At 40.8% G+C, this 25442-nt stretch overlaps 1 protein-coding gene and 1 non-coding gene across 2 annotated transcripts in view; one reads left to right on the top strand and one right to left on the bottom strand.

Moving 5' to 3' along the window:
- The window catches only part of LOC105228220 (broad-complex core protein isoforms 1/2/3/4/5), a 114929-nt gene that overhangs the window by 6447 nt on the left and 83040 nt on the right, over positions 1–25442 (top strand). The gene's annotated exons all lie outside the window — the stretch shown is intronic.
- Trnaw-cca (transfer RNA tryptophan (anticodon CCA)) lies at positions 1159–1230 on the bottom strand. The gene has a single exon. It is a non-coding gene; the product is annotated as a tRNA-Trp (tRNA).

The following is a 25442-nucleotide window of genomic DNA, read 5'->3' as shown; positions in this document are numbered from 1 at the left end:
TTAATTTTGAATTTTGAAAGGCGACGTTAACCAGAAAGAATTGTGATAGCAAAACTGCCCCGAAAATGCACCGATGTAAAACAGTGAACTTATGAGACAACAATAACTAATTCATTGTATTTATTTTAAACCTTTTTCCATACCCTAATGTGGGCAGAACTATCAGAGAAAGTCTCACTGAAATTACAAGCTGCTCTCTAATGAAAGTAAAATATTATAAGAATTAAAACATATATGTATTGATTGTTGGTGGTCTGAGGATTGATGGGAACGAGCATACCCAATCTTCAAAACGACTGAGAAAATGTGCGAGAACAATTGAATCCCAATCTTACAGAACGATAGTTATGACTGTGATATAACACTCGAAGGCACTACTTCTTCAAAAACTACCTTTTTAGAAGACTCGTTTATTATATATGTACATATGTATGTATGTATATTACACAGATATCTTTTCAAAAATTTTATAACGTATACACCAATGAAAAGATGCGGGCAAAATATGAACCATTTGAAGACACAATTTAAAAGCTCTCCCCTTAATAAAGCTTTAATATTAATAGTTTCTCTCTTTGAGTGAGATGTGAATGAAAGTATGGATGTGAGTCTAGATATAAAACGGCTGATAAAAGATTCTCTAGTCATAGACACCCCTAAATATATTCGGGAATAACATGTCTTCTAACTCTAACTCCTATAATGTATAAATTCCTAAGAATACATAACATATTAGGTTCCAATATATCGAAAATTTGTAAGCACTGAAGAACAAGCGTAGAAAACAGATTGATGTTGATATGCCAACATTTGAGTGATGGTGCCAAGAATTAACTGAACCCTTCTCGGCCATCATTTTTAAATTTACTTATACTTTCCATTCAAAAACTGCTTATAGAAGAGCACAAACTTTGTTTCTGCACTGTGCGTTCTCGCTCTAATTGTGCAAGAAACTTCTAGAGTCGAGAGAGAGATGATCGATTGGTGGCCATCGCAAATATTGGTGGAAAAACGAAATGAAGCATAGAAGTACAATTCTCGAGATTTTAAAGATAAAATTAATTAATAATTATTATACAAATGTACATATATCTCAAGAAGAAGCGGCTAACCGAAAGGCTTAAAAAAAAATAATAAAAAAATTTTTGTTAACACAATTGACCCCGACGTGATTTGAACACGCAACCTTCTGATCTGGAGTCAGACGCGCTACCGTTGCGCCACGGAGTCCTCTCTACTCACTCAACTAACGGCGTACCGCCACATGCAAACAAAAACAACTACTTACAATTCTACGAACATAAGAGCAAATGCGAATGTAAATTAGTAACAACTAACAAGCAAGTAGAACAAAGAGAGAGCGCGCACTAAAATACAAGTACAAACAATTTAAATTAATAAAACACACACAAAAACAAAAAGAAATATGCATAAAGTTGACAGTGCTGTCGATAGCCGAGCGTTCAAGTAGTGTACAAAATTAGAATTCTACGACAGCGCACTCACACACGCACATATAGTACGTGCATTGGTTACTCTGGTCGCGGCGGTGCGGTGAGTGACCAACGTCCATTCGGACAGCGGCTGCCGCTTAACACCAACGAGCGGGATCTTTCGCCCGGCAGCCCTCGCGAGGCTGAGGTGAGTCGCTTTGCAAATCGTCAAAACAAAGGCGCAGATAATACGTTTCTAGTAAATGGAATGATGCAGTAAAAGGCGACGTTTGTTTACACAGCTTTTATTTTTCATTTCACAAAGCGTTTTGGGTTGGTTGCGCCGAAAAAGAATTTGCATTTAATTATTTGCGCTACTTTGGAGAGTCGTCTGATATAGCCACATGCACACACACAAACCCACATCCATACATATGCCCGTGAATGCACTGAACCTTACATCCGGCTAAACTAGGAATTCGGGTTTTAACTACTCACACTAATAACAACAACCTCAGCGTGGCAGCCGAAATTCGGGATAAATAGTGTAATTGTCAAAATGCAAAATAACTCAAGCAAAACTTCCAAATGCAAACTTTTGTTGTGAATTCATTTCCCCGAAATTAGACTGTACTGCTAAGCTGGCGATCCCCCCATATGAGCGCGCGCAGCTCATTACTCACGCAAAAAAAAGCTAAGAATCGTTTGCGCCGAAGAAGGGCAATTGCCAAAACACGTTCGTTGTATTGTTGTATTCTAAAAACAAATTTAGGCAATGCAGCGAGAGTGTACAACAGCAACAACAAAGACAATTGTGTCAATATGTACCTATTCCAGTTTAATGGCAGTGCGAACGGCGAAAGGCGGTTCACCCGGTCGGTGGCGGACGGCGTGTGCAAACAAACAAAGTCAAAAGTTTTTGGCAGTCATCGACCTCAGCGCTGAGAATTGTGTAGTGAAACAGCAAAACAAACTCAGAAACAATAAGAACAACTCGCAATGTAAATATTGTTTCGGCTGTAGAATCTTCTCGCGTCGTCCCACCCAACCGCGATCTACGCAGATCCGCATTCATGCTCACATCGTTCTCGCACTCGCTCTGGCACGCTCAAGATCACCGATTGCCTAAAGCGTACGACTTGAATTGTGGCGTAGGGTACAGGTGATAAGTAAGTCCATGACCGCTCCACGCAGTGGTGGGAAGGTGATTAGACGTGCGGGCGTGTTCGCCGCGCTGTGGGGCTAGTCGAGTGTAACCGTCTCTGGCTCGTTTCTTTTCATACAAGTATAATCTATATTTATGTATGTGGATAATAAAAATACCTATGACATATGTATGACGTTAGCCCAATGTGCCAGTCCAGCCCCTTGCACTGGCGTAGAGCTAAAACACGGCACGAGAACCGTACTTTTCAAAACTTTTTTAATTAGTATTGGAAAAGAATTTAGTCTCCTGAAAATAAATTCAGTTCTAAACATGATAATTTCTGCTTTGAGTCATGATTGAGCAGGAGTTTCAGTTCTTATTATTATTTATTTATTTATTTAATTAACATCATATTTACATCTTTCTTTCCTGATTTTGAAGTCAATAACAAATTTTCCAAAATTTTGCACTAATCATTGTAGAAGAAGGTCAGATATTGTATGTATGTAGTTTTGATCAAAGTGAGAAAAAACTTTTTATAACTAATATTAGGTAGTCGAAAAAGTCTTTCGTATTGAAAAAAAAGTTACAGCTGTTCAAAAATGAGTAAAAATACACTGATGGTATATATTTATTTATTTATTTATTAGTATAAATGTAAAAAAAATAAGTTGAAGTTTGATAAGAAATACGAAAATACTTTATAGACCACCATATATTTTTTCTGAGAGTAAGAAGCCCTCATCATTCCTATATATGTATATACATATGTATTGTTTTATTTCTTTCAGTTATTTTGTAAATAATCGATTAAATTTATAATTTATTTCCATTAGTTAGTGAAAATTGCTAGCTGACTAAAAAATATTTTCTAAAAGTTGAAAAACGACTTCTCTAAGCACTTCGTTGAATACTTCTAGAAAACCAGTTACAAATAAACTTCAATTAGGCAATTCGTAAGAACTTTCTTCTCCTCGCACCAATCACTGATAAGGACGGTTCAGCAGCTACTTTATATTTTATTTAAAATTTTTCACGCCTGCAAACTGACTGATGACCGATAATATTGGCTGCGTTTCCACTGATAAAGAAAGACAATTAGAAAACGAACTTTTTATTTGAGAATATTTTGACTTTGAAGAGGGTTCAATGAGCTGCGGCCATATTGTGTTTGTATACCATTATCGGTTTGCGATTTTGACTGTATTTTTAGAATTCTGTAAAAAGTATGATGAAATATTCTAACAGCTCCCCTCTGTTAAAAAAGACAGCTACTTCCCTAAAAATTATATTTTTGTCTTGAATGTTTTCTTATTCTTATCGGCTCGGTATCTAATCTTGACTTTTTTATTGAAGCAATATTCGAACTTGGTGTTTACTTTTCTTGATTCAAATTGCATTTTTTTTCAAAACCAAATTGATATAATTTCATTTGAGAAGTGTGTGTTGCCGCACCACTTTTAGCTCAGTGGCCTGATAACAGTTAAGTCGAAATAATCTTAATCAGTACAAACAATTGGGCACTCACAGTTATTAGTGAACCTATCTTGACAACTGGCACTGCGCTTATCAAGTCAGGAAAGCAAACTCTATGTAAACGGAAAAATATAATCGCTCGCCATAACTGGAGCAGTTGCAAAATTCAATTGTATTTTCCTGGTTAATGCCACGCCACGGTTGTGATTATTTTGCACCGATCTCGCTGTAAATGTCACTCGCGCAATCATGTGATCATAAAGGCAGATGTTGTTGAAAGTTTAGCTGAGTAATATCGAGCTATAGTGGACATACATATAGTACATATGTACATACATATGTATATGAAGAAAATTATCAGTTTTAGGGAAATATTATGGATAACTCATTTGTAGGAGAATGTTTTCGGGAGGTCTTAAAGCAATTAGCACTACTTTGATCTAAATAGGCGGTAGTTTCAAGGCAACAACAACTATTTATTTACTGCTTAGAAATGCTGAAACAACATAAACATCTTTTCTGATTTCGTAGCGGTATTGGATGGATTCTTTTGCTTCTGTAGACTAGAGCGTGAGTTGTTTCGTTATTTTCTGGTTTATTTCGCTGCATTCCAAAGTGCCAAAATACGACAAGAATTAAATAAACATACTCTAAATGAAAATAAAAACAACACGTTGGCTGATAGCAAATATTATTTCATTGCAAATACGATAACAGCGTCAGAGAACACAAATGCGCCCGCCTGCCAACTCACTAGGTTTGACCGATAAAAGTGCGCTGCGCCGTCGAATTTATGCACAATAAATGTAAGCAAGTAATCAGACAAATGCCCGTTCTTCTCATATACAGGTTTACATATACTTATGTACATATATGCACGAACATATGGGTTTGCGTTTGGGTATGCGTGATTGGCTAAAAATACGGCTCTTCCGCTGTGGCGTCTTTAAGATATGCCTTGCGCCGGCACTTCCGCGTTGCGCGCCTCTAGCTGATGACTCGCACTCCACCTTCACCCACACTTCCACCGCGACATCTACATATGTAGCTGTGTCTGTATGCTGCGGTGGTGGGGGCAAATTGAATAAAATATATTAAAAAGGATGTCGTCTTTGCAGTATCCGCTGGAGACAAATTCATTTATTAAATTAACTAAGCCGGCAGTGGAAACAAATGCAAATAAGTCGAGCGATTGAGAAGCGTAGAAACATAAGGAATGTGCGAAATCTTATGTCGTGTTGCAACACAGCCGTGTCAGCGATAATTGTGCGCCGTTACTCACACCCAACAGCAACCAGCTGTTCCATGCCACGCCGTTATAATCATAGCTAACGCTGCGTATGCATTTCGCGGTTTTAGGTGCATTCCCGGCACTTTGCACTCCGAGCCCCAAATACTGCACGAACTTTATCTGGTCTACTAGTTGTCGCTTTGACGAAATAGGAGCGGATTCGTCTTCTGCTTCGGGCTTTTCGTACCCAAACCTTCACCATGTTCGGTTTAACTTACTGCTAAACCACCGCAGGCCCCACTACATTCATCCCGCGCGGCGCACCCGTCTGCGCTTTTAATAAGCAAATACGCTTACGAAGCAAAACTGGAGGAAAACGAATACACTTTTGAAATATATTAATCCTTAACTAAAGGAGAAGTCTCCATTTCCTCTCCACCGCGTTGCCTCGTCGTCGCGCTGTTCTCTCAATACTCATCCTTCGCTTTGTACTAACTTCCTCAGCAACAACAATTTGTACAAACCAATCGGCTGTGAACTGCCTTACCCCTCACCCGCCAGCAACTATTCAAGTCTCTAATGCAGAAATATTCCATTTTCTTGCTGTATTTTACACATTCCTTATGTTCCTCATTTCGTATTATGTTATGAGCTTTGTACATATGTACACGTTTTTGCTGTTGTTGCGTTTTTGATTTTGATTTAATGCATAAAAGAGAACCATTTTTATAGCAATATGACAACAACAATGACTAGTGAAAGCGCCAAAAAAATTGAAAAATGAAAAATGTGCCAAAATGTGCGCCATGAGGTTGCCACCCCCAGCTTCGTTAAACCAAACTTGAAATGATGACTGGCAAAGCATTTGTATGGGCGCGTTGTTGTGGTGGAAGGCGCTCTAGCAGACGCAATAGCGCCTTTCTAATCCACCAGCCGCTAAAAATGAGTACAAATAAAAAATGTTTGGAAGGAAAATAATAAAGAACTTAGCATTTTGCACAGCCACCAAAGCTGACTCTGCTCTGCCGCAGCGCGCACGTTTACTCAAACACTCGCTTAACGCCCACGCTGACGCTTAACGCAACCAGATGAGAGCGGGACGTTAGTGCAGGCCTCAGCGCCTCAGCGCTTCATATTCAAATTCATAATGCCACATTTTTTCTTGTTCACATTACTGCGCTCATACGCGCGCCAGTCCAACAACCCACCACCCCCCAAAACCGTAATGAAAAGTGGTCCTATAAGTTGCCCAAGTGTTTCGCTGGCGCAGAGGGCGGCCGACTGTGAGCTGAGGTGTCGCTGAAATCGGAAACTTTCTTTCACAGCGCTCAGCCGAAACTCAAACCCACAACAACAACACAACAAACACTGCAGCTACTATTTTACCCAAAGTAATGACGAGCAGATTCAGCAGCTGCGGGAGGAAGGGGTGTGGGTGCGAAGCTTGTAAGTAGATTCTTGAATAGAAACGCGTTTAGTTTTTGTACTTACTACGCCAACTTTTCAGGGTTGTTTCACTGGCACACACACACTCGCGCACATACGCTTATGTATGCCACAAAACCATTCGAATTATGAGGGAATTGCAAAGCAAGAAATGAAGGCAACAAAAGAGGCAAAGGAAGAAGAAGACGATGAGGAAAAAATAAAAAGTTTATAATTACTTATTTTTTGATGAATTGGATAAATAAAAAAATATCGATTGATATTAGAGCAACTGAAATGGCAAACGAGCGAGCGGGAGAACTGCAGCGAACGTGAGCGAACGAGTGAGAGAATGAGTAGTGGCCCAAGCTGTTTGGCGGATGTAATGAATATTCCCCTCCCGTAAGCCAGAGTTTGCCAGAATTACAGTAAGCGCAGTAAAACGTTTATAATCCCATAGTTGCATCTGACATATGTATGTATAAAGGATGAGTATAGGGAATATACTCGTAGATGTAAAGAAAACAAAAATAATGTTGCCTTCTTGGATCTTTCAATAACTACTTCTCGTAATGGATATGTATAAATAGCGAGGAAATAACTGCGATAGATGGCGCTGCTGGTACTATTTGTATGCTATGTGGAATAAATATTTGAGGAATTATAGTCTAACCGTTAGCGGATTTTGAAAAAGAGAAAGGAATGTGAAAACATTCTTGACATGGAAATTCATTTTTCCTTCTAAGACAAGAATTTGAAAAAATCGTCTGATAGGAAATACATAATTTCGAAATTCAGGAGCACTTCTGAAAGCCAAACCCAAGTAAAAGTTCCAACCGTCAGCAGAATTCATTAGGACGAGATTGCTTCTTTCCACAATCCTCTGTAGGCACCACATAAATGGCGGAAGCTAAGACAGACAAAACTTAAGCTGTCAGTATATAAGCGGAGAAGAGAGGAGCATTGTAGAGCACTGAAACTATTGCCACATATTTTGCTTTACCATCATCGTCAATAAAAACTTTCTTTTAGAAAGTTGGTGCAGCCAAAACAAAATCAATACAAAAACATTTCCCTAAAACTAAAAAAAACAAAATATTTTCATCGGAATGAGATGAATGCGAACGCTTGCCACCAATGAGCTTCCTCACATAATTGCCCTACCGTGACATTGTCGATCCAAAAACCGTTTGTTGCCTGCCTGTGCGTGCAAGGGCGTGGAAGACGCACAAATTATCTGCGCAGATAACGGTTAAAACCTTATTGTTCTTCAACCACTTCAAAGGGTAGCTACCCATATTTATAGTTTCTTTAAATTAGAGAAGGAAAGCACTCTTTAAGACATTAAACCATTTGGAAATTTTCTCATCGAAAGCTCATTTTCGCCCTTGCCATGTAGAGCAACTGAGAAATAACAAAAACAACATCAACTGCATAAACAGAGTGAAATAAAGTTTAGCACGAAAGTGAAAAGGATGACTCGAGGTAAGAATATACATAAATGTAATCGTCAAACACCAACAACTATTGTGTCTAATACCATTTCTTCAAAGCTTCTTGGGTATACAAAGACCAACTAATCACACCAAAGTCCAAATCAGAGAGGAAACTGAGTGAACCGTGAATTTTTCTTAATCATATTATTATTTTTAATAATTGCATTATGCTTACTTGCCGAAATAATCAGGAAAGCAATGACCTTTTCACTGAGCGCGAAAAAAATCCAATTATACCAATGTAAATAAAAATTGAAAAATATAAAAATGTGAATAATAAATTTTAAATTTCGTTCAGAGCGAGCACAATAAATGCAATTGCGATAGATAGATGAATGGATGGATGGCCGCACGGATAGACACATTATCAATGTAATGAATTATTGCCACTTCAGAGTAGTGAAGAATCCGGCAAATAACAATGATGCCGATTAAACACACAAATACACTCAAAATAAGCACACACCCGCCTGCTCTCCGCCACGCTGAGTCCACGCTCTCGCCCCCGACGAACGTCATTTAGCGCATATTGAAAAAGTTAATGCCGCACTTTTGTATGACTTTTTCACGAGGCGATAAATGAACCGCAATAAATCAGACAGCAGCCAGCAGCCGGTGGCGGACGGGAGCAGCGGCCAACCAGCCTAGATGCATTTTAGATTTTTAGTCAATTTGTGAGTGGCAAGCCGCGCGCGGAGCCGGGGTGCGCGGCGTCAATTGCAAAGCAAATTTCTACTTACGCCACCTCATTTCCGTCCGACAATGACTGCATGTGCATATGTGTGTGTGTTGCCCCTCAACCCTCGCAGTGGAGCTTTCAAATTTCAATATTGGTTTTGTATGATAGTTATGAATATATGTGAGGACATATTGGCTGCCAATTGCGCGTGTGTGTGTTTGCACACTAAAATAATCGAAAAACTTATATTTGTTACATGAATATACACACACACAATCACACTGGTGAGGTAAACACCAAAATTGCTGGCTTCGCAACAGCCTGTCAGCCTCACCCCCCTCCGTAATCAATACTTGCTCAGGGGGAAAAAATGGTGCAGCTTTTTAAGCCTCTTTTTCGGTGTGTAATATCTATGAAATTAAAATAGTGTGGAAAATCGCAAATGTTCATAAACAGCTCCGGCACCGCACATAAGTCCAAATTATATACGCCAACGGTTTTGCAGCCAAAATACAGACGAACGCACTCACATGAATTCAAAAAATCATTACAAAACATACACACACATAAACTTATCTACATATGCACTTATGTAATGAGTTATAATGCACGGCGGAGTTGCGGTGGCCGCACCGCTGACGTCACAGCGTCAAGCTCAAAATAGCACACAAGGACACACACATAAAAGGAGGAAGGAGCTCAAGGCCTGCGAAATTATCGCCAGCTGAATTCGCTATTATCCAGAGGATATAGAATTTGCTTTGTTGTTATTTATAATTTTGGCATTTTTCAATTCTGATGCACACATTTGGAGTAAAAGGAAGATTGTACAAACATTGCTGATTATTTGCTATTCTCAAGTGTTTATACCCTGAACGAGAAGGATTTATTATGTTTGTCAAGTAGCTTGTCATACTGAGGAGGAAAATTCGGAGAAGCCGGAGGTCAAACGTTACTCTCCAACGAACCGAACAGAATATAGCCGATGCTTTAACAATGCGGCAGCACTTGTGGTGCATCCCTGTGCGAACATATCTTATGACGCATGCGCAAGGGGGTTATCATTATTGTTATTGGTTTTAAATCTTAAGTTTTTAAAATACAAAAAAAAAATTATATTTTTATTTGATATTTCACCTTTCACAATTTTAAAAGCGTTCAAGCATATACAAAAGCAAACTTTGTGGCATTGAAAATAGCAGCCATACCACTTTGATGAGCTATCCGCTTACTCTCTTGTACGAATCCAACTCGACAACACAGTTGTTGTTTGACAAAACAAGAACACAAATGTCCGACGTTCAGATTAGCCATGTCCGAGTATAAAAATGGATCAGACTTAGGTCTATCAACATGATCCTGAATCGAAGCAAGAGGCTTAACCAGGCTGAACCTGGTTGTTCGGCTTCGAACCGACCAAGAAAGTTATGGCATCAGTTTTTTGAAGGAAAAAATTCTTGAAAAAAGACCCGGTTTTCAGAAGAAAAAAATCCTTTTATCAGGACAATGCACCGTGACACAATAGCATTTTGACAATGGCTAAAATCCATGAATTAAAGTTCGAATTGTTGGAGCATCCGCCGTATTCACCAGACTTGGCCCCAACGCCTTCACTTGTTTCCAGAACTCAAAAAATGTATGCGTGACAAGCGTTGTTCATTAAATGAAGAGGTCATAACGGCTATTGAAGCGTATTTTGCAGACCTTCTCACTTTCTCAGATTGTCACTTCAGGGATGGGATCCACAGAGTGGAGGATCGTTGGAGCAAGTGTATTCATGTCCAGGGAGATTATACTGAATATTAAAGTGTATTTTGAATAACAAAATTATTTTTCTTATCAAATGCCAAAACTTATTGAACAACCTGGTAGTCCGCAAGTTTTTGAGGTATCGATCTTAAATCTTGCACACACCCCTGTTTATCAGAACCGAGGATATCGGTTAACTGACATACAAACTGGCCGATCAATGTATGCCAGTTATAGTCTACAGTGAACCGATATCATCGGATTGACCGATCAAAATCTCGATTAAGATCTTCATAAAATATCTTTTAAATATTGTTTGTGTCAAACTTCGTGGCTACAAATACTTCGGTTGGTTGGTCGGCTACGTTTCCTGGTTTAGGTTTGCATATAGTTGTCATAAGATGCACCTGTTAAGGGTATATCATTTCGGTGCCACCATCTATGTTTTTTCTTGTTTTGGCTAAATCCACTTTCGAATTACAATAGAAGAAGCGCTCAGCGCTGGCAGCATCCATGGCGTTTTTGGTTGCTCCTCGCCGACCAAATGATCATGTCAGTATTCAGAACAATGAATTTAATGAAAAAAGCATGGTAATAACATTTCAAATAAATGAAATTCGCGCAAACACAGCAAACAACCTCGACCCTTGCTTCTCATGTCTCATGGGACAAAAAGCACTCAGAAAAATTCACGGACAATTTTGCAGAGTTTCATCTCGAGATTAAGCTAATGGTTAAATATTTGAAAATTAATGTGCGAACAGTAAAAAGCCAGCCACACATACCACTTTAAATCCATCTAAAAATATTGGCAGGTCACTCTAAAATCGGTTATTACTTCATGCCTCTAACGGACGATTGAAGCATTTAAGTGGTCTCGGTGGTCTAGAACGCTCAAATTAAGGGTGTTTTCTGGATTTTTTTTTAAGGTTTAAAAAAAGAGCAATCAATTTAAAATTTTTACAATTTATTATACACTTATGAAAAGTACAAAAATGTTTTTTTTTTATAAAAAAATGTTTAAGCAATATTAAAAATGGCGTCCAAAAAAGCTGTCTGCTAAAACAGCTGTAGAAGCTAAAATAATGTGAATATCCTTCCAAAAATTTTACAGTATATTCTCAAAGGACTAGACTTTCGAACTATCAAAAAAAATGGAGTTTTTGAAAATTCTAGACCACCGGGACCCCTTAAGGTCGTTAACAACAAAAGCATTTTTCGATCTTGTTTGGCCAAAAATAAAAAGTAATAAACAATTTAGAGTTCACAATCACCTTGATATTATTATTGGAACGAACATACAAAGACCGATCCATATATTTTTTTAAAGGCAGACCGTTTCTAATTTCCTAGAAGATTGCATTTTTAAAATTCTTAGTCCGGTTTAGGAGCAGAAAGGTAAGCAAAGTTTTACTAATACTTCTAGCAACCAATGTTCTTATTGGCATGCGAAACCGCTGAAGTCGCTCAGTGTAGTTTTGGCCGCAACTCGCCACTGTGGCAAGCACAACGTTAAATTATGCAAGTGAAGACAAAAAGCCGACTCTAATAATTTTCGGTGATGCGCCAAATTTGCTCTGCTCACATTTTTTCTTAGATTCTGCACATTTCCAACACGAGGAAAAAATTAAATGATAATGCCGCTGCCGCTGCGGCTAAATAACGGCAATACACAATGTGCAACAATGGCCACATGGACTTGCGCTCCTCAGCTAGCGAAAAAATGCAAATGGAAAAATGAGCGCTCAAAGGATATTTTTTCGTCGTTGCAAATCCCAGAGGATATGCTTTGGGTTAAGTGGGCGTTTAAACGCAAGTGTGTAGCGCTCATTACACACACACGTACACACCCATACCGTTAGCGAGGCAGTGGCTAGTGAACAAGGGAGGTGTGGGTGGCGCATGGCATGACCGACAAAATTTATTTAGATGATGCCGCGACGTGATGCGATCCTGCAACATGTTTTCAAGTACTCGCCAACAATAAATAGTGGTGCAACAAGAGCAACTCGTGCAAAACGACAAAGTCAAATTGAGCATTTTTTTGCAGTGGAACAACAAAACTAGATGCATAGTTGGCGCCAGTGTTGACTGCATAACGGCCGTAACTGTTTAGTTGCATGCAACTGTTGGCGCCCGGCGCGCCGAGCTCATGCTGCAAGCCACATGTGTGTAGTGGCAAATCAGTTTAGGAACAGGCAACGGTTTTTCTTTTATTGCACACTGTTGCTGTTATTGTTGTTGCCTTGTTGCTTGTTTTGTGTTAATCCAATGGAGTTGTGGCGTTTTTCAGGCATTTGCATAGAACCCAACGCACACACACACACACACACACATGTAGAAATGCACACAAAAAGGCGCATTGTGGCTTTCTCTCGCAAAGTCACAATTATCCGATGTGTTGCCATTTTAGTCGGTTCCATTACATTTGCGTCACTTGAGCAGGTAAGTGGGTTCATGAGATGCATGTAGTTGTAGTTGTAGATGTATGTGAATGAGTGGGCGGTTAGATTTCATATCAAAATAAAGTGCAAATTACTCGAGTGCAATTGACTTTCCGAGTGGCGATAAAGCGATTTCCATTACAAACTCATGGCTGAGTAGACTTTTTACCCACAATAAGGACTAATGCGTGTTTTTAGGCAAACGTATGCATGTATTTGCATAAATTGGAAAATTAATTACTCTCGGAAAATAGCTTTTAAGAAAACGTTTTAGGAATCATTAGAAAAATGAAAGAAAATGATGGTTCCTAAATTTTCTCGAAAGAATTTGGGGTCGGTTCAGAGGAACTTTATTATATATAGAGATTTTTGCGTTAAAATAAACGGCATAATTCTTCAAATTCACGCCATATTAGTACTGTTGGTAGCTTGAAACTAAAAGGTTCCAGTATGTTTTATAGTGAAAGTAGAATTTTCTATGTCGCTAGTTGGCGCAATTTCGAAAGAACAAGTGAAGATATGATACATATTGAGTAGTCGATAATATTTCTAATCTAATTTAAACTTATTTTTATTCATAATAAGCTTTAATGAACCAAATATGTATCATTTTTGTCGACCACTTTTTGCCATTTTTCCGCTAGAGACATTAGTTCATCAGTGTTACACTTTTCTGGTTTCTCGGCGAAAAACTTCGACAAGTAATTTTTACAGGCTTCTCTTGAGGCCAACTTTACTCCAATAAGAGAGTTCAGTATTGACCGAAGCAAATGGTAGTCCGATGGTTCAAGGTCAGGGCTTTATGGTGGATGCATCAAAACTTCGAGTCATCAGAGATGTGTGTGGTCTGTCCTGATGGAAAACAATCTGTTGATCAGTTCTGACCGTTTTTTTCGATTGTTTGCTTCAATATCATCAGTTTTTGACAGTAAAATCTAGAATTAATCGTTCTACCAGGCTGGAGTAGCTCATAGTGGATGGTTCCTTTCCAGTCCCACCAAATACTCAGCATTGTCGCATCTGATCCATTTTTTTCCCTTGTTGACATTCGCTGCGGAAATGGTTCGATTTCATTTCGTTTCAGCAAAGAATCTTGCAGATGTTAATTTGAATCATTAAGTTTTCTACAGTCAATTCATTATTTTTGTAGCCAGCCTTTTTTAAATGGTTCAAAACCGCTTGACGATAAATGTTAAGTTCCTTAGCGATGTCATGGTTGCTTATGTGACAGCACAATCATAATTTCATTGACTTTTCCAACGATAGGTCGATCAGACCGAGGCGTATCTTTCACATCGAAATTTCTAGATCGGAAGCGAGCGAACCATTGTTGTGCTGCACGAACTGATACAGCATCGTATCCGTAAACTTCACAAATTTCATTGGTGGCTTGCAGGACATTCTTCTCTTTTTTACACAAAAATTTCAAAATGTGGCGAATTTCTTCATTATTTTCATTCATTTTTAAACAGCTGTAACTTTTTTTTCAATTTCCCCAAATTTAATTTTTTAAATTTTTTGACAAAATGAAGCTAAAAATCTCATCTTTCCAACACTATATGGTATGACACAATGTGGTTCGTAGCACTGGAGATATACGACTGCAACGACATCTATTGACAAGATACGAAAAGACTTTTTCGACTGCTCAATATATCTTTTTCCACTGAATTTTTCCGAATCAGAAAAGATCTTTCCATTTCTTGATTATCACCGGCTGGTACCGCATTGAGTAGTTTCCAAACTTTACGGTATACACCGTTTAAAAATCCTTAACTTAGTCGCATTGGTTCAGTCATCAAATCGCCCCCAATGTAAAAGACTTACAAATCATGTTATGCGCCTTTCGCATTAATCATAGCGTGAAGACGATCATCTTTCGTAGAGTATTTCTTTCGAACAATTCCCCACACTCAAGTTTAGAAGATACTTACAAAGAGTTGGGATTTGTCTTATGAAATCACATTACAACGTCTGAAATTCTATCAGTGGTCTTAAAAACATTACAATTTATTAAGTGTGGACATGCATATACAGTTATTTAATACGCGCATTGCTCTAAAAGAATTTAATGTTGTGAAAGTCAACCGCACACTGCGCTGGTGGACAGTGGTGGCAAAAGTCAATGATTCTTAAACGACAATATTTGCCCAGCTCAGTGGGTGGGGGTGACAACAACAAAAGCAACGGCACGAAGCACGTCATAATTGTCAGAGTTGACAGACATCATATCGTCGTTAGCGTAGCCATTGGCATTAACGACGTCATCGTCTGGTTGCTGGTACTTCCTGCTTTTCGCTTTTTCTTTCTCAGCAGCACCCCCGCCCTCTTCGTTCCACTTTTCGCGCTTGTTTTCGTTGTTTTCTCGCTGCTATTTGAGTTCGCAGTCTAGTGAGTCGCTTTGCTCGGCAGCCTGCAATGTGCAACAGGTGATGATGACAACGTAAGGCAAGACGAAAGTGAAAACGATTCGAGTTGCACGTTCGTTACGACCTGCGAGTGGGCTTCTTGTGTGCCACACTTGAGCTTCGCCCGCACACTGCCAATACGGGCACTCGAAATTCTGAAATACCAATGTATATTTGTGTGTATACGCCACAAAGACACACTTTGGTCACCCTCACCCAACTCTCTTCCGTGTTGGCCTCACAGCCGCTTCACACAATCACTTTCGTTTTCATCGTCAGATGGAAAGTGTCTGTCCATTCACCATTCACTTTCCAGCAAGGAGGCCACGCAGTGAGCGAAGTAGACGCACGGTGTAAGGAAGTATTCACCGTGTCCTTGTCCTTGTTACGACTAGCCGATAGCGTGGTAACATAAAAAACACTCTCAGACAACGCGACTTAACGCCCCCACTCAAACTGCGGTAACGCGAACGTTCATTAACCTCCCGCACCACCAGCACATGGCACGAAGTCAACAAAAAGGAAATTACTATAGCTATTGACCGCCTCTTGAGCGCGCAGCCATGAGCAGAGACAGAGAATTGCGTGGAAAGTCAGTCAAAGACATTCACTCGTTCACTGTCCGTCGTCTGGCCGACGCGGCAGATGATCAGAAGCCAGCGCCGACTGAACGGTTTCGCTAAGGAAAGTGAAACTGAGACTAAACAGCAACTGAACCGCGACAGACATACACTTGTCTCTGGCAGGGGGCTGGTATATGCTTAATAGATATGTGTCAGCGAGTCTGTTGAACGCGTGACCAAAAACAGAACGAGCAAGCGAAGAGGGAGTTGCAAAAAATTGCATAACTGCTGTAGGTGATCTTCCAAGTATAACATCTGCACATCACCACTCTAAGGAGTGTTAGTCTATTGCCACTAAAATGGTTTTATAACACACTTGAAGTTTGTATTTCCAATAAATGTTGTCTGGCTCGACTTCATCAGTTCAACAATCAAACAGCACAAACCCCGTTAAAGTCATATATACGCATTCATATAATCATCACTTTGTGTATGTGCGTGTGTGTGTGGGATATGGGTTTACATGCCAAATTATTTGCGACAACCGTGCTTTTGACTGTCCGTTTTCCACGCCTGCCGACCAACGGCCTTGACTGATATGCCGCATAAAATCACCACTACCACAGCAGACACGTTCTTGACTGATTTCTTGTGGCGCACAGCCTTGGCTGAAGAAGGCCAAGGTCGTCTTGTATTTAACCCAAAATCAGCACCAAATACGCACAAGTCTACCCACCCACGCCACATGTAATTGAATGCCCAACACAAGGCGAAGGCATGCGAATACCCGAAAGACATGCCCAAACTCACGCCGCACACATGTCCCAGGTTCTGCGTGCCGGAACATATGTGTGACGTCGTCCTACACACACATACATAAGTATATACAGCGTTTTGTGTGGCAACCTTTCACGAACCCCTCCTCTTTTACAAGTGTAATCATACATTGGTACGAAATACATACGAAAGCGACAGCATGTCGGTTGTTCTTAGATTTTATTGCCAGCTGACAACTTCCCTTCTTGCCGGCCAGAGCACACAGCTCATCACGCCGGAAGCTTAAGTTCACATGCCGGCCACAATGAATACATTATCACACTTACGACCCATATCAGAGCCCAAACTCTCCATTGCCGACTGTCTTACTTAGTTGCCCTTTTCGACCGACAGCCTGAAGGTCTGCGGCCCTTGTGCTGCCGCCGTCTTTCGTTTCCTTATGCCACCACAACTGCCGGCTAAACAAGATTTTATTAGTGAATGTGTGTGTTCGGCTTCGAGTGTGGCCGTCCGGCGCTAAATACTGTCCTCACTTGATGCCTTTATCTGTTGGCTTGTCGGCGAACGCCTTAGTTTATGCCTTGTTTCCTTATGCTGTCTTCATCGCCTCTCGTTGGGTCGTTGACAAAGAAGGCAACTTGTTGCTTCACGACTTTTGCCACCCCTCTCCGCCCAGCCAACAGCCGTGACAACTGGCGTACAAATTGCCACAGACCATACGTGACACCAACATATGTCACTCGTCCTTGCATGGGACGGCGTGCGCCCTTCGCAGCGTGTGTGCGCCTGTGAATGTGTGTATGTCGCCCTGATAGTTATGTCTCGATAATATGGAAATTTCCGAGGTTTTCTACCCCAAATGCCATGCAAGCGAAGTTGTTGGCAAAGTTGACGAGGAGGTGGAAGCCATTTCACCGCAAACAACTTAACACAGATAATAGGAAAATCCGTAAAGTCCTTCGAACATTCACACAAATGGCAGCACTTAGCTGTGATTGTTGTTGTTACAACGTTTTGCTACTAGCAACATATCAATGACGCCTGGTGTGCGCTGTGTCTCTATTGCAAACTAGTTTCCATACTGGTGTGAGTGTGTGTGTTCGATGTCAATTGCAGGTCCCGAGCCGGCGAAACATTGAATTTCAATGAACAGTAAAGTTTCTGTAAACAAAGTAAGAATGAAAATGTCTACCGGGAGTCCTGTTAATGTTTAGACAAGTGAGGTCGCACACATGTGCGGATGTGTGTGTGCCACCAAAAGGGTCACGCGTGTCTCGCCACATATGTATGCGCGCATGGTGCTGGGCAACCGGTTAAGTGACACAGCCGAGATTTACATACGCACACGCACGAACAGACACATATCCATCTATATCCATTTCATTGCAAACTACTGAGCAGGGGTTATAAGGCCATGAGAGAGGGTAGCTCACGTGACCCGCAAAGAAATGGCAACTCGTTAAACTTTGATTCGTCAATGGGACTAGTGCCAATTAGGACATTTCCGGTTTATCCAGTACAATGCCCTTATGGTACTTTCGCAGTGACAATGGAACTGAGGAAATACTAGTTTCAAAGTTCAAAGTTCACTAAAAACTTGCGCATAATTCGAAATTACTATTAAAAATGAGGTGAAAGCGCAAACATATTCTCCCGTCGGCGGATAGGCCGAATAGATAATAAATATAAATTAACCCTTTCTTTGTGTCCGCTTAAATCATGTGTGCGGGGTTAATTAATGCTTGAACTTTCACCCCAAAAAAGAGCTCTTCTTGTTAATCGGCTTGAAATTCGGTGAAATTGTTATAAAATCTCACAACAAAATGAGCAGTGGTGTTTTGGTGGGTGTACATTTATGGTAAAATGGCGTTCATTATAATGAGTATGGGGGCGGGATTGAGACAGAAGACATACGAAACCGGAATTTGATGAACTTTCTATTGAGTAAAGTAGAAGTATTATATTTCACCTTCGGTACTCGATAGACGAGCCGATTTTATTTGAAGTTGGAACTCACTTAAGAAACAGACAAGATTGAAATTACCAGCCTCTCATCTTATATCTTATACTGGATGTTTCAAAATTAACAACATATTTAAATTTGCCACCATTTATGTTGTAAAGTGTTTACAACCCTAAAAATAAAAACCGACATCGTGCAGAGATTTAGAAATGCCGACCAATTTAATGTTTGCGTTAACTTTGGGACTTTTTAGGAACCCTCCCTAACCGTGGTGTGCGTGTAGTAATATTTCTCGCTTAGGCTGTCCTAGACAAATTAAAAGGGACTGCATATATAATAAATTCCTAAAGTCACCAATATCGACTTAAGCTTCTTTTTCCTGAAGCTTAGGATTATTTAATGGAGATCCTCATAGCGATCTAGTTTCGTCTACACGGTATTTGATAGCTTCGAGATTTTGATGATTTTAGATAAATTCAGTTTGAGTAGTGGTTGAGTTGCTGGCAGATATAAGGAAGTACTTCGAGTGATTTCTTCAAATCTAAAGTTCCCAGCATTTGTTCCAAAGTGTGACCTTTGAAATGGCTGGGACCTCTAGAAGAATGATACAATTATTTGATACTACTCAGGTGTATGTATGTACGTTTGAATGGCACTACGTGTGAATATTAAGTAACTGGGCGATTTGAAGCGGCACCAAATGAGCCCAAAGAATGATTCGTGTGTTGCTACTTGAGAAGTTACCCATTCTCTGTCGTGATGTGTGCATTTATGTACCTACGAACATTTCCTCTTTCTTTTTAGGCCAAACTTTTTGTGTTCATTTTGAGAGCCTGAAGCTCCCGAAGGAACCGCACATGAAATTTTTAAAATGTTAATTAGCGCGCACTTTCATACATCAAAAACAAGTGTGCGAGGCAGTTGCTGCGAAAGCAACACCAACAACAACACTTGCACGCATACTCATACACGCTCAGCCAAAGGAGGCGGGCGGAGGCGAAGGGAGACAAACAAAAAATACAAAAACAAAACATTTTTGTTCAATCTAAAAGAAAAAGTTTTAAATTAATTATTAGAAAGAACGTAACGAAGCGTTGCACACACACACACGCGTAAGCACTCACTTGCTCCAACACAGGCACATGTCACACACACACACACATTCAGGGCTTAACAGAGTTGGCGGGAGGCGGAGGGGCCGCGCGCCACCAAAAAGAGCTTTTCTGCATATATTTGCGGTGTGGCAAGCGACACTACTTTCACATATCCATAAGTGCACGTATCCACGCATACATACACGCGAAGCATATGAGCACATGCGTGTGAGAGTGTGCGTGCGTGTGTGTGTCACCTCCCTAGGCAATTTCCGTTGTCAAATTGAAAAATTACGAAAAAGTTTCGTCGTCTTTTTTCGGGTTGCTCTACATGCAACCTTTGCGGTGCTTTTGTTGTTGTCAAAACGTTGTTGCCCTTCTACGCTTTATACGCTCATTACATAATTTCAAAGTGCGGGAAGGTACATGTGCGGAATTTTAGAAAAAATCGCAAGAAGCTTAAGGTACACGCTAATGAAAATTAAAATGAAAAATTGTCGGCGATGATGATGTGCTGGAGATCAGAGCGTAGAACGGCGCTGGGTAGTCGGAAAGTTGTGAAAAAGCGAGTGTGTCGAAAGTGTTGAGGGAAATGGTAAGACAACTGGAGCACAGGCGAAATTAGCGAGCAAATGACGGAGGTACAACTGTCGAAGAAACATGGAAACTCGCGATGCCTCCGTGGCAAATAGCTGGAAACAATTACCGCTAACGCGTACGTGACATATGCACATTAGGCCGTATAGTTAATATACGTAAAAAAGCGAAGATTCCTATTATTCCGGGTCAGACCATAAGGGTCTGATAAGAGAACATTACGAGTCGAAGTTTGTGATTTTTAGCCAATCCAACACTTAAAAGTGAAAGCTTTCGATTCACAGTGGAGATGAAAACAACAATCTGTCTTTCAACTAGTTTAATCGTCAATATATGACAAACATGCGAACCTTGTATTAACAGAAATATTCCTGAGGAAAGTTCCAAAAAATTAAAAAGAAAAATGTTATCCATAGGAATCTCTTAAAATAAAATACTTAGTCGTAAAAGCAAAGAATTTTGTCATATTTCCATGCTTAGAGGAAAGTAAGTACCCACAGTACACAAATAAACTCCATTTCATTCCATACACATGTAAAAGTTAGTATATATTTACAACCAAGGTATATAGGCATGTATATTTACGGGCGTACATGTGTATGTGAAAACCTGATCCTCGTGTGGAGTCTTTCATTTAGTCGAACATGTGGCAGCGTCGTTAAATTCATTAAAAAACTACCCTTTGCCTAATTTTTAACTTAAGCACCCGCGTCCCTATGTTAGACGCACTCTCTAGCTTGCAGACACATGAGCAGTCACTCATCCCCCCCACCGCCCGACCGCCACACTAACACTTTAAAGCACACGCACGACCATAAAAGCGACAGTCTAATTGCGTTTGGATGTATTCTGCGTGCACGGGCACATACATCATCCTATGTAATGCTCACGCACTATGTATATATTTTACATACGTGGAACGGCACAACCTCCGCTCATTACCCACTCCGGAAGACGCGCGCCCGCGGCTTAAACTTCCAAGCAACGAACGAACGAACGAACGCACCATATTAAATTCCGCTTCCACACCCATTTGCACCTTCCCTCGCACTTGCCACTACTACTTACTAAATGTAGGACTTCGCTGCCTCCCACATGACTATGCGCCGTCTGTGCAAACATATGCGAAATATTTTCGAACGCAACCCCCACCCGCGCCACCTCAGCGCCAAGCACCGCGCACCACGCACTAACTGACGCCGCTTCGTTGTTGTTCTTGTAGTTTTTTTATGTTATTGTAACGATGTGCCGAAAACACCCTTCTAGCTGCACACGCACACACACAAATACCAAGCGACGTGCATGCGTATGTATGCGTTAGTACGCAAATGAGTAGTAGACGAAAAACTTCACATTTTAAAATCCCAAATTATAATACACAAAAAAAGAGCGCAAACCTTTAGAAGTGTGTGTGGCTGTGTGTGTAGGGTACGCACGCGAAATAAATAAATATGTACACGCAAGTGTATGTAACACAAATACAGCCGACCGCCCCGCGCTTAGTGCGCATAGAAAACAAACCCAAACAAGCGCCGCTCCAACAGCACACAAGTTGAACGGCGGAGCGCCCAAAAAGCTGAAACGAAAAATTGCCATTAGCGCGGCGCTCGTGCCTGCGCCCCGAAAAAGCTTGAGTTGCTCCCGCCACCGCTACTGGGGCGCATGAAAGGGCGCGCTATGTGCTCGGCAAGGACGACTGATTTACATTTTTAATTGTATACATAAAAACAGCAACGCAACGTTAATGGGGAACGCAGCAACAAAAATTTGTTAAAAAATGCGAAATTGAATGCGACGACGGCTGCGACCGCGAGGGTGGCAGCGGCAGAAACGCCGATGCCGCTGTCGGCAAGCGGTGGCATTGGCAATGGCGTTGCCAGCAACTACTGCACTGCCGCGGCCTTTTCCACTACTGGCGGCGAGCAACAGCAATGCAGCGTCAAGTGTGTTGGCAGCTCAGCCCGCTTCGATCTTAGTCTCCCAAACATCGGGCGCGCACAACAAACAGTCTTTTGGTTTATGGGTGCCTATGTGGAACTTGAAAATTTAGTTTTCAAAGTCTTTTGGCGAAATTTGTTAGTTCGGTGAGGAGGTTATGATGCTATACACAACCGACACAGTTTCCGAGCGTAACTGTTCTTAACATAAGCAACAAAAATAAATTAAGCTTCTTTCGCAAGCTTCTCAGTCACTTGTCTCCAGCACTAATTTTTAGAACAGCCGAAAATTCTGCAAGCATTCACCACGATTATTTCTTTCTACTTCTTAGAGTTTCACCTCTCCTGGCAGCCTGCGTCGGGTTGTAGTCGTTGACGCTTTCGTCAGCGTTGGCGTCGCCATTATGGCTTCGTGTCTTTTATTTCGTTTTCAAATTTTTCTAACTTAAATAAAAATCCTTTTTCAGCAATGAAAACTAAGTACATACCCCTGCTGGATGCGTGCCAGCGTCTCACCTGCTCTACACCTGCAGCTTACGCGCTCCACGTGAAGAACTCAGCAACGACGGAACACGGTTTTTTGAATTTGCTTCATTTCTTCGTTTCTGTCGCGTTTTTCCTCATTCGCCTCCATTCGCCTCCATTCTCAACCGAAAAGACTTCTATTTGAAATTAAGATAGTGGAAAAATCAGAAGCAGCATCCGTCCGTCTCCGCCGCCATCTCCCGAGCACCTTCAACATTAGTTAGGTTAGGAATCGCAGCGCTTCTTTCTGTCTACTATCTATCTTCATGTTTAGTTGTCTGCGTATGTGTGTACTAAGGAGGTGCGCTATTCGTCGGCGCATTTGGGTGGCAAGTGCTTAGCGCAGCGCTCAAGCAGAAACGCTGCGGCTGCTTCACTCCACTGCTCCTCAAACGCTATTTCGGCTATTAGTTGTACGAGTATGTTTCTGTGGCGCTCGAATACAAAAACTTTATTTCACTAAAACTGCGCCTCCCACTTAAGTTCAGCTCGCCGCTCTTCTTGCTCCATACTTTCACAGATTAATCCGACGATGCTCCTTGCTGGCGCGAGGTGTCTTGGGCGTCCGTGCCCCATAAAGCAAATTTATTAGAAAACATTTTTTCCATTTCTTTTGCATGTTTATTCGCAACTGTTATTGTAATTGTTTTATTACTGCCGACTGGCTGAATGGCGCTCGAATTGCCATTCCATTGTGTGGCATAGAAATTGTAGCTGCAACATCCTTGGTCGCGGCACAGAGAGAATTTATTGCTGAGGCAACTAAATCCCAGATGGCGCACTGACTACATCGACTTGCGACTTGAGTTATAATTCGCTCGATTTGTTACATTTCTATTCGCTGTTGTTGTTGTGTTGTAGCGCTGTAGTGGCGTTTATTTCTGTATTCTTTGCTGTATTCTTCGCTTGCATGCATTTCTGTGCTATTTCGTTGATTTCGGAGTCGCAAATTTTAAATGAATGCGATAAAGTTAAAAATTATTATTCCTCTCCTGAACGATGAGCCGAAGAAAATTTATCCTCAATATCCCGCCGAAGTTAGCTAAGAAAATAAGTCATTGGAAATACATCGAGTACAAAATTACGCTATACACACAGTCGTCCATAATTGGTTATATGTATGTATGGTGTGTCTATTAGTTTTCGGAGATTTGGGAACACTGTTTGTTATACTCCTATCTATGGATATATCATTTGGATCTTCATAATATCGACTAACCTTAAATAAGATTTTTTGTTCTCATAAGAATCGAAATATAAAAAAAAATAGAGGAATTAGGTTAGGTACCAAGGCTGATACTCATGAAACCTCGATTAACCCCACTTGAGCAGCTAGGAACGTCCGTTGTGATGAAGAAATTTAATCAAATTAATGCGTTTTCTATGAAAAGAGAATCGACACGCGCCACATCTTCGTCGACTTCAAATCTGCTTTTGACAGCACGAAAAGGAGCTGCCTTCATGCAGCGATGTCTGAATTTGGTATCCCCACAAAACTAATACCGCTGTGTAAACTAACATTGAGCACCAGGAAAAGCTCCGTCAGGATAATGATCGATCTCTCCGTGCCGTTTTATACCAAACGAGATTTCAGACAGGCGACTCCCTTTGCTGTGACTTCTTCAACCCACTTCTAGAGCAAATAATTCGAGCTGCAGAGCTAAATAGAGAAGGTTATATGGTGCAGAGGCATGGACGATGACAACAACTGATGAGTCGACGTGGCGAGTTTTCGAGAGAAAGGTTCTGCGAAAGATTTATGGTCGTTTGCGAACGATGAGCTGTATGAGATATACGACGACATTAACATAGTTCAGCGAATTAAAAGACAACGGATCTGCTGGCTAAGTAATGTCGTCCGAATGGACAATAATACTCCAGCTCGGAAAGTATTCGACGCAGTCCCGCCGGAGAAGCAGAGGAAGAGGAAGACCTCCACTCCGTCGGAAAGACCAGATGGAGAAACCCCTGGTTTCGCTTCTAATCTCCAATTGGCGCCGCATTGCGAAAAGAAGAAACGATTGGCTCGCTGTTACATCAGTAAAGAAGAAGAAGAAAGTGTTTTATATTCTTCTAACAAGAGCAGTTCAGATCAAAAACATCGACAAGACTTTATAATAAATTCATATAACTTCACTCTCAGTACTGGAAGTAACCTCTGTGGATAATCTCGCTTGTTGCATCATGACACAGCCCACTATTTGGAAACATTCAGACATAGAACGCCTCTAAGTCATTTCGAATATAATCCAAGAACTATCGGGTGAATCTAACTAAAGGCAGTTTGATCACCTTAAACAATCCTTAAACACCTCATGCAGATTATAACAATTTAACATATCCAAACAAACTCTATCTCTAATACCAATACATCAGCTTATAGATCGGCCGCCCCATGACATGAAATGTGTGCCAGTTCGCAGGCAATAACCCTTGCATGGTTTTTATTTCTTGGAATTAAGCCTTCGAAGGCAACACAGCAGTTCGAGCATATCAAT

The sequence above is a fragment of the Bactrocera dorsalis genome, chromosome 4, assembly GCF_023373825.1.
Source record: "Bactrocera dorsalis isolate Fly_Bdor chromosome 4, ASM2337382v1, whole genome shotgun sequence".
Classification (NCBI taxonomy): domain Eukaryota; kingdom Metazoa; phylum Arthropoda; class Insecta; order Diptera; family Tephritidae; genus Bactrocera; species Bactrocera dorsalis.
Note: the sequence above shows the minus strand (reverse complement) of the source record. Positions and strands in the feature narration are given on the sequence as shown.